General features: G+C 47.4%; 1 protein-coding gene across 1 annotated transcript in view; it reads right to left on the reverse strand.

The window, feature by feature from the left end:
* The window catches only part of BAZ2A (bromodomain adjacent to zinc finger domain 2A), a 121,703-nt gene extending 107,268 nt beyond the window's left edge, over nt 1-14,435 (reverse strand). The window contains exon 1 of the mRNA XM_082245174.1: nt 14,173-14,435. The gene's annotated coding sequence lies outside the window, so the exon portion shown is untranslated. The remainder of the gene's footprint in view (nt 1-14,172) is intronic.
* Nucleotides 14,436-15,368: the final 933 nt, after the last annotated feature.

The following is a 15,368-nucleotide window of genomic DNA, read 5'->3' on the forward strand; positions in this document are numbered from 1 at the left end:
CAGATCTTATCTCCAAGGTAGAGTTATTGGAGGCTGTGAGGTTAAAGCCTGCAGGCGTGAAAACCCCAGCATTTTGCGCCAAAAGGGGGCTATTAGTATTAAATTGGTATCCTCTTGTGGAAATTTCCGAAGGACTTCTGAGATTAGCCTGACTAGGGGAAAGGCATAGCAAAGGTTGAATGACCAGGGATTCGCAAAAGCGTCGATCCCCAGGAATTGATCCCTTTGGTTCAGGGAAAAAAAAACCCTTTGTTTTGCTGTTTGTTTGGGCTGCAAAAGAGATCCACTTCTGGTAAACCCCACCTGGCCGCAATTTCTGCTAAGTCTTTCGGGTTGAGGGACCAATTGTCCCGACATACCTGGTGACGGCTGAGCAGGTCTGCAAAGACGTTCTGAGTCCCCTTCAGATGAAGAGCTGAAATGGAGGCAAGGTTCACTTCGGCCCAAGAAAAACATTTTTGGGCAATGAACTGCAACCCCCGACTCCAAGCACCTCCCTGTTTGTTGAGGTACGCCACCATTGCAATGTTCTCAGATCGAAACTGCAGAGGACTTCCTTTGATGTCTGCTTGAAAGGCCTATAAGGCTTTTTCCACTGCCCTGAGCTCTTTCTGATTTGACGATGCCTGTGCTTCTAGTGGGGACCATTCTTCCTGTGCTAATTGGCTCTGGAGATGAGCTCCCCATCCGGAGGCGCTCGCGTCTATGGTTATCTTTTGTGATACCTGAATAACCCAGTTCAATTCCTTCGTTAGGTGAAGTGGCAATCTCCACCACCATAGGGTTCTCTTTACCCTGGAGGGAATTTTCACCTTTAGTTCCAAGGACTCTGGAGATCCTTCCAAGTTTTTTACCAGGAACCCTTGGAGGGGACGCTATTGAAACTGAGCCCAAGGGACAGCCGAAAAACAGGAGGTCATGAGGCCTATGACTCTAGAGATGTCCCGGAGTGAGACCCACTGGTTGGTTTGTAATTTAGTCACCATCTGAAACATCTTTAAAACCATGCTTTTTGAGAGAAAAATCTTCTGGTCCAGAGAGGAAATCTCGTATTCCGAGATATGTCACTCTTTGGGAAGGTGTTAGGTAAGATTTTTCTTTGTTGATCCTCCAGCCTAGTGACCCAAGGAACTCCTGAACTGTCTGGAGATCCCTTTCTAGTTTCTGACTTGAGTCCACCACTACTAGGAGGATGTGTGGGGCTGAGGATAATCTGAAAGGCAGCGCCTGAAATTGAAAATGTCGGATTTCCGACCCTAGCTTTACTGCTAGTCGTAAAAACTTCTGGTAAGCCAGGTGAATGGGGATGTGAAAGTAGGCATCCTTTAGGTCCAGTGTTGCCATGAAACATTCTGGATTCACCGATTACATGAGAAAATGCTTGTATTTTATCAAACAATTTAAAGTGCATAGATTCAGAATCAAACGATAACCCCCTGAGGGTTTTCTTATCACAAAGATGTGGGAGTTAAATCCTCTGCCCTGTTCCCCCTCCCCTTTGGAACAGGTATCAACACTCTCTGATCTTAAGCCCCGTACACGCGTACCGATTGTCGGCCGTAAATATTCGGCCGACGACCGATCGGCCGATTGTAGGCTTGTTAGTATGATGCTTCCGACAGCGCATTTTCGGCCGAACAGAATCTGTCGTGCAGGCATTAAAATTTTTGTTGGCCAACACCAGAATGGCCGATTGTTCGCCAGTCAGTACAGATTTTGGCCGACAGACAGCAGATTTGCAAGACTGGGGATGCTCAGAAAAGAAAAAAGACAAGGAAAGTTAACCATCACATGACATCACTTCTGCAGTCGGCTGTTGTTGGCCGACAAAATTCGTGTGCAGTCTTTTGCACTGTTCAGCGGACAGGACATCCCTGGACAAAAGACGGCCGATCGGTTGGCCGACAATCGGTACGTGTGTACAAGGCTTTAGTGTCCGATTTGGAGACTCAAAGCAGCTGCTTTGACTCGATATTTGGGGAGACTGGTAATTAAACTCTCCGAGGGCCTGGAATTGAATTCCAGTCTGTACCCTGTGGACACAAGGTCCAGAATAAAAGGGCTTGACGTAATCTCCTTCCACTGTGGGAGGAAGGCCCTTAATCTTTCGCCCACTCCGCGAAAGGAGTCACTGTGGTTTGGCAGGGTGTTGAGGAGGGTTAAACAGGATACTCCCCCTACTCCTACCTTTATGGCGAGTCCAATGTTTCTTGGGCCCGGCCTGAACCTCCCGTGGCCCCTGCCCTGAAAAAACTTCCGGGTATATAGGGATTTTTCTTTTCTGGAAACTACTTCTTTCTATCAGCAGTACGTTCCAGAGCTTCTGTCAGCTTAGGGCAAAAGAGATGGTCGCCTGTAAAGAGAAGACCACAGAGGCGCAATTTGGAAGCACAGTCACCTGACCATGTTTTGAGACAGAGACTTCTCCTGACTGAAATAACCAAAGCTGAGGTTCTGGCTGTTATTCTGACCGACTTAGCGGAGGAATCGGTCAAAAAACCTACTGCCTGAAATAGAAGAGGGAAAGATTTAACAATCTGATCCCTAGGTGTCCCGGCAGATAGGTGGGATTGAATCTGTTAAAGCCATAACTCGAGATGTCTGGCTATACAGGTGGATGCTAAGGCTGGTTTCAGACTCACAACTGAGAATTCCCAGGCCCTGCGTAACATAATGTCAGCTCTCTTGTCCATTGGGTCCTTAAGTGTACCAATATCATCAAACACCAGATCGGTACTCTTTGAAATTTTTGAAAGAGGGGCATCTAGTTTAGGAATTTTATTCCATGGCTGTTCTGTGCTGTCATCAAAAGGAAACCTCCTTTTTAAATTACCAGGAAAAAAAAAACGGTTTCCTTTCAGGATTTTCCTATTCCAGCTTGATTGTATCTAGCAGGGAGCTGTGCACAGGGAAAACTCTAGCCTTTTTCTTATGTGTTGCATACATAAGATCACGCTTAGATAATTGCACCTTCTCCTCCTCAATATCTAGTGTAACATATACTGCTTTAAGCAATTTGTCTACGTCTTCAAGTGATAATTTATATCTGGAACCTCTACTGGATTCCCTATCCCTGGGTTCCTCCCCTGAACCAGATTCCTCAAACGAGGAATGGGGGCGACTCCCAACTCTTCCCTCGTGTCGTCACCACACACTCTTGTTGGATGAGAAATATATATTGGGCTTTGAGGCTGTACAGGAGTCTGTACTGGAGTCTGCAATTTATCGATGAGGGTTTTAAAGGTGCTAAAAGTTGAAGTTAGCTCATCTCTGACCGAAGTTAGCATCCTCAGAGGATATATTTGGGTCATCCTTAAAATATCAATACATGTGCGGCACACTGTTTTGCTCCATGTGGAACTTAGCTTTGTCCCGCAAACGGCACATTTCTTTTTGGGGGGCTGCACTTGGACCTTGTCCTGAGCCTTGCTCTATAACAGAAAAGATACCCCATTTGAGTTAAGACCCCCAAAACAATTCCCAAACATACTGTGCAGGGAAGAAGAAAAGAGTGCCCCCTTCACCAGCCCGTAAACCATTAAATAGAGGGAAGGAAAAGGAAAAACCCCACAGGTATTAGCAAAAAGGGAAGAGTCCCAGAGATTACCTGGGAGGTGTCGGTGCCAGAGCGGATGCTGCAGAGGAGTCCATCCCGCTCTGTCTGGTGTTCCGCAGCCTCTGCTGTGTCTTCACCTACATCCAGAATCTCCTGTTTGCGCCAAAGAAAACAAGAACTATCGTTTCCGGCGCCCGCGGAGGACGCCACTGCGCCGGAAGTGACCTCGTCACTTCCTAAGGTCAGAGTGGAACGCAGGAGTTCCCCCCTTTCCGCTTATGGCGCCAAATTCAAACAGCTGTCGGGTTTGAATCGGCAGCATCACAGGACGCCGCCACAGAATGGAAAAAGGACTCACCCCCTGCATTCCATGACAGCCATCCATGGTCCTGTCTTCCCCAGACTTCGAGAAGCAGGAGATAAAGTGGTCACCACTATGCCAGTAAGTATAGGTACCTCACTTGGGCAGGAGAAGCTGCAAACAGAAAAAAAAAATGTTTTTCCACGTCTTCAAAGGACAGACCATGAGACCAGTCCCAGGAACATGTTACCCCCTGTCTGGAGGAAACACTAATACTGAAGTCTGAGGACCAGAGGGCCGCCTTTTATCTGATTGATTTAAACGTGTTTCCTGTCCTGGTAGGAGGAGCCCTAGGTCTCATGGGCTGTCCTGGAAGAGGACTTGAGAAAAAAAAAAATGTTCCTATTTTATTTTTATCACTGTTCCTTTAATAAAAAAAAAATCTGATCACTTTTATTGCTGTCACAAAGAATGTAAACATCCCTTGTGACAGTAATAGGCAGTGACAGGTACTCTTTATGAAGGGATCTGGGGTCAAAAAGACCCCAAACCCCTCCACTGCACTTAAAAGTATTCAAAACGCTGAAATCAGCATTTTTCAATACGGTCACTTTTTTTTTTTAAATTGGTGCCGTTGGCAGCTAAATTAACCGAAAGGGACATCGCTTCTGGGATATTTGATCAGAAACCCAAATGAAGCCGAATCACATTTTGGACGTGCCAGCTGGTCACTCGTGTCTTCCGATGGGATGGGAGACCCGAGCAGAGCCGCAGAGCGGAGCGGGAAGGGGGACGTCCCCTCTCGCTCCCTCTGATAACGGCTACAGGGTGGATGCCTGCAGCTGCAGGCATTACCCCAGTAGAACCAATTCTTCAAGCCAACCTACAGGTACGTCGGTTTGCGGGAAGCGGTTAAAGGAGTCCTAAAGTCAGAAGGTTTTTTTTTAAACTTATTGCATTATATGCATTAGGACAGGACTTGACAAATTTGGTTTGAATCTAGGAGACAGCTTTTTTTTTTGTTAACTACAAAACTTTATTTTAACAACAAAACCCCTTCTCTTATGTAGCCAGAAGCCGGCAGAACCAAAAAAGGTCTGCCGATTGGCATCCAATCAGCGCTCTCAGCCAATGCCTAAGAGTGCTGACCGATGTGTTCTGGTGGGGGGGGGTCCTTCCCGGGTGAGAACACAATAGCTCGTGTGGAGATTGCTGTACTAGGAGCTCCTTGCGAGAGCTCCGAATCAGACATGCATCTAGTCAAGGACATGGTGATGGCTTCTAGTATACAGACTGGTCCTTTATTATATAAATGTCGGAGATCCAATTTGCTCAGCACAGGACCTTCTGAAAATCGCAGGCTTGGGGGCACCCTGTCATACTGGAATCCTGCTCCTCTAACTCCAGTGAGCTGGCCCAACCCTGAACACCTAGAATATGATCCATGCCATGGCAGAGAGAAGAAGTGGAGAGGAGATCTCAGGTGCGCAAGCATGGCCAGGGGAAGGTGCAGGAAGAGCTGCCCCCCCTCCCCCCTTGGCACAGAACATCAGACAGTAAATCCTGCCAGTCATCTCCTCACCCCCAGATGGTATGAATCAGATAGTGAACTCTGATCCCCCCCCCCTTCAGATCTTAACTGGGAGATGAGCTCACTCTTCCCCGTCCTCCCTTCACAGTAGCAGCCGCAATAACACAGATGGAACCTTTCCCAGCACTACATATCCGAATCCTCCCCCAGATATTGGAGCTCACGTAGTTCCCCCTCTTGCAGCACACCTTTTATAGAGAAGGGATGGTGGATGCGGCAATGAACTTTACCCCCTCCCTTAGCCCATTGGCTCCGATTATCTGAATAGCATGAACAGCAGTTCCGCTCCAAGTGCCTGCTCTCTTTCCGTTACCCCTCTACTGCCTTCCGCCACGCTATGCCACTGAAGTAGGGCGTCCTGATGGCAGAAAACCACAGACTCAGGAACCCCAACATCCCTGAGCCAGACCGCCGACTCCCTCAGACTGCTCCAGCAATAGGAGGGCAGCAGCAGCAACGGGGATGGCTGGCCACTGGGGATCCGCTAACTTTACTGGTTCACCTTTTCATGTTAGGCTCCTTTCACAGGTCCACTGGTCAGTTTTTCCTGGTGCACCTGATCAGAAGGTCCATCCATTCCCATTAACAGGAGAGTGTAAACGGACTTTTTTTTTTTTTTTTTTTTTTTTTTTTTTACACCTGTCTACCTCCAGGTCCGATCCGAAAAAAAAAAAAAAAAAAAAAAAAAAAACTGAAGAGAACTCTGTTCTTTTCAGTTTAGGCAGACTGGATCAGAGGTAGCTGGGTGTAAAAACGGACAGCAGGTTCCATTTACTCCCGGCTGCCCATACAGCAGAGTGAGCTCTGTCTGCATCCACTCGCCTGCTCTGCTCCGACCAGCAAAGGATTTGTGAGCTAATCAGAACACAATCCGCCCTGTCTGAAAGGGGCCTAAAAGTGAACACTTTAAATCAGTGGTCCTCAACTGCGGTCCTCAGGGCCCACTAACAGGCCAGATTTTAAGTATTACCTTGGGGAGATGCAGACTAGAGTACTGCAATCACTGAGCATCAAATGATATCACCTGGGATGTATTTCAGTTATTTTGCAAACCTGGCCTGTTAGTGGGCCCTGAGCACCAGGGTTGAAGACCACTGCTTTAAATGAACAAGCGGACGATAAAAGCTGATTGGTAGTCATGCACAGTTGCTTCAGGTTTGATAAATCTCAGGAGGGGAGATGTTAGATGAACTTGACTAACAAATTGAAGCCAAACTCCAGCTAACACTTTTTAAGCAGTTAATAGCAAAAATATTTTTTCTGTTGGGGAAAGGTTTTACCTACATAAAGGCCCCTTTCACACGGGCGTTCTGTATGTCCGTATATCGCCCCATCCGTTTGCGGGTGATATATGGACATAATGCATGTCAATGGGATTGCGGATGACCATCCGCTGACATCCGATTTGCGTCCTTTCAGTTCTGTTCCGTTTTTTGGAACGGAACAGAACCCTATTTTTTCTTCTGTTTAAAAAAACGGAAAGGATGCAAAATCTAAATTTAGCGGTGTCATCCGCTGACATCTGCAATCCCATAGACATACATTATGTCCGTATAGCATCCGCAAACGGATGGGATGATATGCAGACATACGAACCGGATGACACAAATGTCATGAAAAAGAAAAAAGTGCCGCAGTGGAGGAAAAAAACTGAGCGGTCGTGTGAAAGAAGCCAAAAGCTGATCATTGTGAGCACTCCAATCAAAAATGGTCTGTCTCAACCCTGTAAATTTTTTTTTTTTTTTAAAAGACACAAAAAGATGTACTAAGCGCAAAAACTTTTTTTCCCCATTTTGGATATAGGAGGAAGGGGTATAATCCTTGTAAGGTTTTTTTTATTTTTTTGGCCATCTGTATCCCATGTAGGGAGATTTCACTTTCACTTCCTGTGCCGTAGCCAAAACAGGAAGTAAGAGAAAATACCCCTAAAGTGAGGAAATCACTTGTCACTAGAAGTAGGACCCCCACTGGAAGATATCCCCTCTATTCCTGTTCTGGGGTCAACCTAAAATTTGTTTTTGTTTTCTTTTTTAATTTCGCTTTCATTGATAATGGTAAACAGGACAAATAAAATGGTTGAATCTCCCCAACGGGGGCACAGACAGCAATACAAAATTGGCAGGTGTTTAAATCCCTCTCCAGTGTAACGGAAAAAAAAAGGTTTGCCTTTAGTTATACTTTAAAGTGGGAATTTAGGTACTAAATAAAAATGGGTAAACAGGCAAGATTTTGAATGCAGAAGAGACATGCTTTGTCGTTCCTGCATTAAAATGACCTACCTGCCTGCCCGCACCTGTGCATCTCGCTATAGAAATAGTGCAATGTTGAAGCCAACGGAGTGCATGCACATGAGTGACATCCTCGCCCAGCCAATGAAAGTGCCTAGAGTTTGATACCCAGAAGCTGGCTGTTCAAAGATGTCAGCGGCCGGGAGGGAGTCCCAGGATGTTGCATCACTGGAGCAAAGTTGAGTATAGTTCCAACTTTAAGCTGGCCATACAGGGATCTGTTTTTTTTTTTTTTCCTCTACAGTCGTCGGCCAATCAAAAAAAAAACTAAACAGGTTTCCCCATCCACACAAATAAGGTGGTTATTGTATTTTGACTGCAGGGACTGCTCTGCTGTCAGATTACACTGATCAGTGCTGCAGCTGATTGGCCACAGTGCTGATCACACAAACATTTTCCAAACCTGTTCGGGAGAAGTTGATCATTATATTTCAATCTGAGGCCAGCTTTACTGGTTGGATAACCAGGTAAAAATAAGGAAGGGTTTCCTCTGAGAATTCTGGTATGTTAACCCCTTTGCGCCGACAGTACGCATATATGCAGCCTCTCGGAGGCTGGGCCCTATTGCAGAGCTTCCGCATATATGAAGCCCTGTGTAAACAACTTACTGTGCTGAGAGCATGCTTCCTCCACACTCCCAGCACAGTAGGCGGCAGGAATCAGTAAGCTCTCGATGCATAGTTCCGATTGGGAGCTTTCCAATCATATGACCATGTTACAGCCAATCACAGTGGTCACATGACCTGAATACCCACATCCACCTTTCAGAATTCTTAAAGGGCCAGGAGGCGGTTGGCGGGAAGGGGTTAAAAGGTGGAGTAAGGCCAAAGCTACTTCGGCCCCATTTCTCCTATGGATCATAGGAGCGGAGTTCCTTCTGCACACCTGTGACCCGTTTTCAGCCACCAGCCGGCTGACATAACTAAGCCAGTCCAGGCTCTGGATCGATCCAGACTTTACACAGGATCCACCCAGATGCCTGGACCGGAAGCTGGCTCAGCCTCTCAGTGAGCCGCTGGGAGACTGGGCCAGCTGCTCCTGCCCCGCACGCACAGCCCAGCGCTCCAGTGAGGGCTGGATGGGCAGAGCAGAGAGTGGTGACTGTCAGTCAAGGCTCTCTGCTCAAAGTGGAGAACTGAGTGATCGCCAGCGGTTGGTTACTTGGTTCTTGGTCTTAGAGCCAGCGGGGGACAGATATTGCATCCACCTAGGGGAGTATAAATGTTTATTTTTTTTTTCTTTATAAACCCATACTTTTCTTAATTGGCTCCTGTCTAATTTGGCCCTAGTATGTGTATGTATGTATGCATGCATGAATGAATGAATGTGAGTTAGGCAGGCCAACACAGACAGTGCTGACAGGCAAATTAGCAATTGTCTTCTCCTGGTGGGGGAAGCCATCCCTGCCAGGGGAAGACAGTGGTTATAGGAGCTTATATGGGATTGTAAGCTCCTTGAGCGCAGGGACTGATGTGAATGTATGACATATATGTAAAGCGCTGCGTAAATTGTCAGCGCTACATAAATACCTGTAATAAATAAATAAAGGAAAACGAATACAGCCATCACATCTAAGAATTGATAACCTGCAATATAATAAAATTATTGCTTTTGAGTTTAATATTGCTAAAGCCCCCGTTCACATCGGCGCAATTTGACATGTCAAATCGCAGCCTATTGCTGGCAATGGGAGAGTCCCAATCGGTGCGACGCTGACTTTGCACTACTTTTGGTGACTGCGGGGGCGATTTTAATAGATATCTGTGCATGAAGCTGCACAGATGTCTTTGAAGTTGCCTCCCCAAAGTCAGACTGAAATGCTGCTTTGAAATTGTGCAAGTTCAGATGAACTCACACGATTTCAAAGCTGTGTTCAGTGTGAACAAGGGCTTAACCACTTAAGCCCCAGAAGATTTTACCCCCTTCCTGACCAGGGCCTATTTTGCGATTCGGCCCTTGCGTGACTTTAACAGACAATTGCGCGGTCGTGCGGCGCTGTAACCAAACAAACTTGATGTCCTTTTTTTCCCCACAAACAGAGCTTTCTTTTGGTGGTATTTGATCACCTGTACGATTTTTTGATCATGCGCTATAAACAAAAAAAAAGCGACAATTTTGCAAAAATAACAATATTTTTCACATTTTTTTTATATGAAATTCCCCAAAAAAATGTAAAAATCAAAATTTTTTAACATTTTAGGCAAATTTGTTTTATGCTACATATTTTTGGTAAAAAAAAATTGCAAAAAGCGTATTTTGATTGGTTTGCGCAAAAGTTATTGCGTTTACTAAGGGAAAGATTTTTGTTGTTTTTTTTTTTAACGCGTAATGGCGGCGATCTGCGATTTTTTTTGCGGGACTGCGACATTGCGGCAGACAGAGAGGACCCTTGACTGACATTTTTGACACTTTTGGGGTTACCAGTGACATTTCTACAGTAATCAGTGCTACACATATGCACTGTTACTGTAAAAATGACACTGGCAGTGAAGGGGTTAACATTTTTTGCGAGGGATGGGTTAAGTGTGTCCCTAGGGGCGTGCTTCTAACTGTGATTGGTTGTGGCTTGAGGTTTAAGAACAGTGATCAACGGTCCTACATAGCAGAACCGTGTGATCACTATTCTTACACAGGGGAGAATGACAGGTGGCTTTGTTTACATTAGCCGCCTGCCTTTCTCCCGGTGTAACGGACGATCGCTCGTGCACGGCGGACATCAGGCACACGCACGGGGGGGGGGGGGGGTCCGTGACCGAGCGGGAGCCTCACAGGCTAGCGACGTAGACCTACTACGCTTTGCCTTTGAGGGGCTGACTGCCGACGTAAATCGTCATTAGGCAGTCGGCAAGCGGTTAAAGAAGTACAGCCAAAGCTTGTTTGGTTCACCTGTGGATCACAGGAGTGCAGATTGTTTTGCACCCCTTTGACCCGTTTTCAGCAGACAGCGGGCTGAAATCTGCTTAAGTCACAGAGCCGGTCCAAACTCGGGCAAGATCACAACAATGAAGTTGGGATCCGCCACACATGTGGCCTCTGCGAGTATCAGTGTTAATTTCGTCGACTAAAACCGACTAAAACGTTTTCGTCGACTAACACAATTCAGATGACTAAAATACGACTAAAACTAAAATGGCATTTTAGTCTTAAGACTAAAATACGACTAAAACTAAAATGGCATTTTAGTCAAAAGACTATAACTAAAACTAAATCGAAATCTGCTGCCAAAAATTAACACTGGTGCATGCTCAAAGCATAAATAATAACATATTAGATTTTTCACTCCAGGACCAGCAGTAGTATATAATGAGTTTGGAAATTGTAGAGAAATGCTTAAATAATGCATTACAAATTACAATTGAACTACACCCATTTGATTATAGATGACTAAAATGTAGGGCGTTTTAGTCGACTAAAATATACTGGAGTTTTAGTCGACTAAAATATACTGGAGTTTTAGTCGACTAAATACGACTAAAACTAAAACACTTGCAGAAGACTAAAATGGGACTAAAACTAAAATGCCATTTTAGTCCTAAGACTAAGACTAAAACTAAATTGAAATTTGCTGCCAAAATTAACACTGGCGAGTATGAGCCAGCGGCTTCCGCCTCCTCCACAGCCCAGCGCTCCAGTAAGTGTGGGAGGAGCAGAGAGCTGCTGACTGATAGTCACCAGTAGTATTTGGGATCCTAGTCCAAATCCACTTGTCCGATCCCGCCAGGAAGCCGACACTGCACACCCTTAATTACAGACAGTGAGACATTTCCTGGTCTGCGCAGCTGCGGACCGGGGAAATCTCTGAGATTGGTGGTGTGCAGTGACAGCTTCCTGGTGGGATCAGCCAGGTGGGCTGGGACTAGGATCCTGAACACGCCTGAGCCCATCGCTAGCCACTAGGGATGGGCTCAGGCGTGTTCGGGATCCCACTTGCCGGATCCTGCCAAGAAGGCGACACTACACACGGCTAATTCCAGGCAGTGAGACATTTCCCAATCTGTGCAGCTGTGGACAGGGAAATGTCTCACTGCCTGTGATTAGCCCTGTGCAGTGTCAGTTCCTGGTGGGATCAGACAGGTGGGATCCCAAACACGCTCAAGCCCATTCCTAGTGGCCACCAACTTTCTACTCTGGGAGCTATGAGAACTGAGCGATCAGCAGTGTATGATCACTCAGTTCTCAATGTTCCATCAGAATGCCGCTACCCATCAGATTGTGCAAGGGAAGTGACGTTCTGACCAAAAAACACTGACTGTGCATGTGCGATAAAGGGTAGCGCTAATCTGATAAAACACCCATGCAGACAACCTACTACACCCAGCTATATCTTTCATTCCAGAGTCATTTTAGCAATAAAGTTAGCTTATATAAATATAATATATTGATATCAGTGATGCTGCTTGGATTTTTCATTCTGAAAGCACAAAGTGTTAAGATGAGCAGTGCGGGGTGTACCAACATGACCTCCACCACCGGGGTGTACCAACATGACCTCCACCACCTTCCTACTGCTGGCGTCCAGCTTCTTTCAAAATGTAACATCAAAACAGCACCACAGAGGTCAATATACTATATTTATTTATATACGCTCACTTTATTGCTAAAAATACTCAGAAATTAAGGGCGTAGCTGGGTGCAGTAAGATGTCCACATGTGTGTTCCATCACATTACCGCTACCCTTCAGATCATGAAGTGATTGCAATGCATAGGGCCGTGGAATGCATCGCACATGCGGTCAGTGTTTTTTGGTCCGAACGTCACTTCCGTTGCACAATCTGATGGGTAGCGGTAATCTGATAGAACACCGGCGGGGTCCAGCTAGGTAAATAGGATTTTAAAAAAAACGAAACAATTCCCATACTTCTCTTTAAGCCCCCGTTCACACTGGGGCGACCTGTTAGGCGACCTGGTCGCCTGACAGGTCGCCTTCCATAGAGAAGCTGCGGACCCGTTCTAATAGGAGCGACACAAGTCGCTCAGAGTTAGAAAAAAGGGTCCGGAGCTTCTTTGGGGCGACCCGGAGCGACCTGCATAGACTTCAATGTTATGAAGTCCGTGCCGGCCGCTCCGAGGTCGCGGTGCGAGCAGCGCTCCGCGACCTATAAGGTCGCCCCGGCAAGTAGCGTCCCCCAGTGTGAACGGGGCCTAAGAGCCGGTTCACACTGGGGCGACTCGTCAGGCGACCTGGTCGCCTGACAAGTCGCCTGCCATAGATTAGCACAGGACCCATTCTAAAAGGAGCGACACAAGTTGCTCCGACTTAGAAAAAGGGTCCTGAGCTACTTTGGGGCGACCTGGAGCGACCTGCATTGACTTCAATGATATGAAGTCCATGCATGCCGCTCCGAGGTCGCGGTGCGAGCTGCGCACCGTGAATTCACAGGTCGCCCGGCAAAGTCGGGTTGCGCCTATGTGAACCGGCTCTAAGTCCCGGTTCACACTTGTGCGATGCAGAAAGTCTGCGAATTTGCAGGGGGTGTCAATTAAATGTTAACAACACCCCCAGTTTGATCGCATATCGCAGTGCGATCTGACAGTTCGCACAGGATCGGATCGCACAAGTGTGAACCACTGTGCGATCCGATCCTGATGCGGCTGGAAAAAAAGGGTCATGTGCGTGTTTGGTGCGGATACAGTGAGAATTTCAGCCATACAAAGTGTATGGCTGAATTTGCATCCGCACATCTGATCGCATGTAATGAAGGAGCAGTGCGCTCCGAATTACATGCGATCGCCGCACTCGCACAAATGTGAACCGGCGTTAGGTAAAAAAAAAAAAAAAATGAAGTAAAAAGCAAAACACTGACGCTGGGAAGTGCGATCACTAGCAATGTTAGCAGAAAGTTTGTGTGATGGACAGAGAGTCCTGAGCAGGGAAAAGTGCAGCTTTGTGGAACAATGGAGGAGGTTGCGGGGCTCTGCTCCATTTGCTAGTGAAGTGTGATGGTGTGATTCATCTACATTAGAGAAAGTATTCAATCATAAAATGGTGAAGATGGGGGGGGGCTATCCAGGTCCATGTTTACACACAATGCACAGCTAGCATTCTGAACACGGCTGGATGAGCAGAAGTTTTACTGTGTGGTGGATGAGGGGGGAATGGGGATGATGATGAGGGGGGAATAAGGATAAAATGAGGATGAGGGGGGAATGAGGATAAAATGAGGATGAGGGGGGGAATGGGGACAATGAGTGTAACAGGAAGAGGCTGGATGGAGGAGCACAGCTCTACTCAAATTAATCAGTGTGATTATTAACAAGGAGGCCATTTCATGTGGGCCTGTCTCCTCACACAGGCTCCTTCTCCTCACCTCCCTCCATATACAGCACACTCCCATACAAGTTGATAGAGAGTGCAGGCTGACGGACACCCGGCCATGTCCTTCCCCCCCCCCTGACTCGGGCCGGAGCCCGCACAGCCGCCCGGACTGTACTCACCTGGGCCGGAGCTGAAGGCAGGCAGAGGAGAGGAGCGGGCCTGTTCTCACATGGTGTCCCCGGCCTGGCCTGGGCAGGAGGGAGCAGGACGAGGCCGCGGCTCCGGGTCTATTAGGCTGAGCGTGTGAGTGTGCGAGCCAGGCAGGAAGTACGGGGGAGGCCGCCGGGTCCTAGAGGCAGCACCGCCTAACTTCTCCCCCGCTGTCCCACACACGGCGGCCGCTGCTGGAGACAGACGAGGTGCGCTGGAGAGGGTTCCTATGGAGACCAATCAGAATTCCTCTTCAATAGGATCTAAAAAAATATATCAGATGTCACAGCCGATTGGTCACAACTCCGCTTCTGTGTGTTTTTATTTGGAATGCAGAAGCCCCAGTGCGGTCGTAGCGTGCGATATTAGTGAGGAGAAGGAGAGGCCATAGGAATACATAGAGGAGCGTGTTATACAGTTCATGTCTAGCCTGCAGAGGAAGGGAGTACATTTTTATTACAAGTACTTATATATATATATATATATATAGTGCCATCAAGTTACACAGCACTCCGCACACATATATATGTTTTACATTCCCCCTACACCAGGGGCTGACTGGCAACCTTTGGCCTAGGGGGCAAGTACTAACCAGAAGCCCATGGTGCAGCGAATCAGCCCCCCTCCCACTATCCCTCTTCCCGGCCTCCTCCTGACCCCCCATTCCAGGCTGAAGCTCTACTCCAGGTACTCTCTACTCATCGGCAAAATCCGGGTTCCTGACCTGGCCAGCAGAGGCTGGTTGGGGGGAGCTGGGACAGCTCGATCAGTGCTGGCCGGGGGAGGAGAGTCTCCAGTGGGGCATGGAACTGGCTTCTGTTCAGACACAGTTTACACCATCCATGCTGGGGGGGGGGGGGGGGGGCACACTCAGTAGGTCAGCAGTGGAGAGTTTTTACTTCTCTTCACAGGGAATCCTTTAGGCATGTCTGTGGCAGAAGCGGTGCAGCCTTGTTACGGGGCATCAGAGGGGCATCAGAGGGGCCCTGGGGGCAGTTGCCCCCCTGCCCCCTGGCCCAGTCCTCCCCTGCCCTACACCCAAGGAGCTTGCAATCTTTTTTTTTCCCCCCAAGTCTACAGCACTTGGTATTCCTAGGAAGTCTCCCATTCAACTACTAACCAGATCCAGTCCTGCTTAGCTTCTGATATAAAACACATTCAGGGT

Source organism: Pelophylax lessonae, assembly GCF_965119305.1.
Source record: "Pelophylax lessonae genome assembly, chromosome: 2".
In the NCBI taxonomy this organism is placed as follows: Eukaryota; Metazoa; Chordata; class Amphibia; order Anura; family Ranidae; genus Pelophylax; species Pelophylax lessonae.